Genomic DNA, 2,465 nt, shown 5'->3' on the forward strand with positions numbered 1-2,465 from the left:
CGTATTTTGAACATTTTATAGTTAGCTCTAATTTCGAAATTTTGAAATCGATTGAAAATTGTAGCCGAAATGGTATTCTGAATATTTTTTAGTTCGGTTTAAATTATAAAATTTTGAAATCAATTTAAAATTGTAGTCGGAATCGTATTTTGAAGATTTCTTAGTTCGCTCAGATTTACAAAATTTGAAATCCATTAAAAATTGTAGCCGGAATCGTATTTTGAAACTTTTTAGTTCACTCTCACTTTAAAACGATAGATATTTGAGAAATTTAATTCGCTTTGATTAAAAAATTTTTTAATCGATTGAAAATTGTAGTTTTCGTCACTGGCCAATTAAGAACGCTATATGTTTGTTAAATTTATTTCTTAATCATTAATCATCTTCTCCTCGCATCTTCAATAATCAAAGTTAAAAGCTGTAGTTTTCCAATAGGTTTGGAATTGTCATTTTTTTTTTTAATTATCCTCTAGGGATCTCTTGAAAATTTAATTAGCTTTAATTGAAAACAAAATTTGAAATCGATTGGAAATTGTAGTCGGAATCGTATCGAGGGTATTCTTTAAAAATTTAGTTCGTTTAAATTAAAAATAAAATTTTGAAATCGATTAAAAATTGTAGCTAGAATCGTATTTTAAACACTTTTTTCGTCACTGGCCAATTAAGAACGCCATATATTTGTTAATTTTATTTCTTAAACATTAATCATCTTCTCCTCGAATCTTTAATATTCAAAGTTAAAAGCTGTAGTTTTCCAATAGGTTTGAAATTGTCATTTTTTTTTTAATTATCCTCTAGGGATCTCTTGAAAATTTAATTTGCTTTAATTGAAAACAAAATTTGAAATCGATTGAAAATTGTAGTCGGAATCATATTTTAAGGATTTTTCCTTTATTCTTTCCCACTGTGCGCTGCCTGGTCAATTAGTTTAAAAGCTATAGACGTCTGTGTAGTAGCTTTAATTTTTTTTATTAAACGCGAGGAATCTTTAAGAATTTAGTTCGTTTTAATTTAAAAAATTTGGAATTATTGAAAATTGTAGCCGGAATCGTATTTTGAACATTTTTTAGTTCTATTTAATTAAAGATTTGAAATCGATTTAAAATTGTAGTCGGAATCGTATTGTAAACATTTTTTCGTCATTTTTCCATACCGTGCAGTGCAAAATACAAAAACTTGAAATTTTTCCGGAAATTCTATTTTTCACTACACCTGCTTCGAGTTATTGTATTAGCTACTTCGTCACAAAGCAGTATAAATTAACAATAATTATTCTTATCAATAATCTTACTAAAAAAATATTTAAATTTCAGGTTTTTTCAGAATTGAGTTTTCCTTATTCATCTTTTATTGATATTCATTAAAATGATGGACGTTTAATTATATTTGTTTATACATATAAATTCTAAACAATTATAATTGTTATATTTTAATAAATATAATCAAAAATATATCACTTTTAAGAATATCTATAGCAAGAAGCGATTAAGCGAAATCCAAATACGAACAAACCTCAATTTCAAATATTTTGCTACCAAAATTGTTTATAACAATTATTATTGTTCGTTTTTTAAAGATTTCTGTGATGAAGATTCACTTTCACACAAATTTAAAACAATTTTAGCAACGAAAAAAACTTTTTAGTGTAGGTTTCGAATTTTCCTCAGTTCTTTTATCGCATTTGTTTATGACAATTAAATGAACGAATAAATAAATGTATAAAAATAAATTTAACAAATATATAGCGGTCCTGACTGACCAAGCAGCGCGCACTGCGGGGCAATTTTACGAAAAAATATTAAAAATACGATTCCGACTATAATTTTCAATCGAATTCAAAGTTTTTTAATAAAGTGGATTAATATCTTAAGAGATTCCTCGAGGTGAATTATAAAAAAATCTTACAATTCCAAACCTACAGGAAAAACTTTTATAACACATAACGTAGATAATTTTGAGATTCGAAGAAAATTCGATAATATTTTTGAAAAATTTCGAAATACGATTCCGGCTACAATTTTCAGTCGATTTCAAATTTGTTTCAATTTAAGTGAATTAAACGCTTAATAGATTCCACGATGATGATTGTCAAAAAATATTATTTCACTTTACTTCGATAAATAAACATTCGGGAAACAAAAATGTATAATTTATTATAAATAAATAATTTGTTACTAAATTTATATTCTTATCATTAATGGTAGGTATAATTTGGATAATTTTGGTTAGTTATTAAGTGATCGCTGTTTATAAGACAATTTAAATTAATATAAAAACATTTTAAAAACTATAATAAATATATTTATTATTATTACAGACAAATTTTATAAGCAAATGTGGAGTTTAATTAATTTTTAAGAGTTTGAATCACTATTAATTCAATAAAAAAATTCAAAAAAAAATTTTTGTTATTGTAAACGATTTTTTGAATATCGAAAAATAACTTTACTATTCAAGAAAATAAA

The sequence above is a fragment of the Belonocnema kinseyi genome, chromosome 5 (genome assembly GCF_010883055.1).
Source record: "Belonocnema kinseyi isolate 2016_QV_RU_SX_M_011 chromosome 5, B_treatae_v1, whole genome shotgun sequence".
Lineage (NCBI taxonomy): Eukaryota > Metazoa > Arthropoda > Insecta > Hymenoptera > Cynipidae > Belonocnema > Belonocnema kinseyi.